Source organism: Myotis brandtii, unplaced genomic scaffold, assembly GCF_000412655.1.
Source record: "Myotis brandtii unplaced genomic scaffold, ASM41265v1 scaffold176, whole genome shotgun sequence".
NCBI lineage: Eukaryota > Metazoa > Chordata > Mammalia > Chiroptera > Vespertilionidae > Myotis > Myotis brandtii.
In genome coordinates this window covers 4,343,044-4,343,942 of record NW_005356519.1, presented here as the reverse complement: position 1 = coordinate 4,343,942, position 899 = coordinate 4,343,044, and the positions used below count along the sequence as shown (strand labels likewise).

The 899-nt window shown below is 33.5% G+C and overlaps 1 protein-coding gene across 10 annotated transcripts in view; it reads left to right on the top strand.

Moving 5' to 3' along the window:
* Nucleotides 1-899, top strand: part of KHDRBS2 (KH domain containing, RNA binding, signal transduction associated 2) — a 561,259-nt gene that overhangs the window by 235,724 nt on the left and 324,636 nt on the right. The window lies entirely within an intron of this gene.

The following is an 899-nucleotide window of genomic DNA, read 5'->3' as shown; positions in this document are numbered from 1 at the left end:
AGAGGGAGAGGGAGAGGGAGAGGGAGAGGGAGAATCTAAAATTAATCTGTGTAACAAAGAACACAGTAGGTTTCTAAACTGATCGATAAACTCGGAGGAAATGATGCATAAGATTCATTGATTAACTGATTTTAAGAATGGGAAAAGAAAAAATAACTATTTCAGAAGGTAAAAGTCTCAAAATCTAACAACATAATTAATTAATTTATATGCCCAGTTTAAAAACATCTCTCAGGACAAGGTTCTGAATAATGCCATACCACTCATGATTATTCCCTGACATTACATGCACACTGAATTTCTGCACAAGTTAGTATCTGGTGCTCATCTGAACACCTCCCTAAGTAGGTCCTATATTTCTTAAGAATGAGGATGCTATGTATGTTCTCTCTTCCTTTTTCCTCTGAACAAAATGCCTAGTACTATTGGGTAAACATTTTTACTATGTTTACCTCAGACCAAACTTCTTATGATATTGAATGTGTAGAAAAATGCTAGGACTGCCTACATTACTAATTCATTTCATGACTGTGGACAAGGCATTTAAGTTCCAAGAGCTTCAGCTTATTCATCTTTAAAAAGAAGATAATTATAATTGACTGACCTCTGTGACAGCTATTGTGACTATCACATGGGGTACTGCATATGAAAGACATAGACAATTATAAAGTACTATGTAAATGGATGTTTTTTAAATCTATTTTAGTTTTACAGTAGATAGTCTAAGAATGACTTTTTGGGGTGAAATATATAAGATGGAATACTATTTTATTGCTACATATATCTTGGACCTAGGCTGTAGGCTACATTAACCCTATTTTATTATAAATATCACTAATACATTTTCCTTCGTAGGCCTCGTGATGCTTATGATCATTTCATTATATCTTCTCCACTGA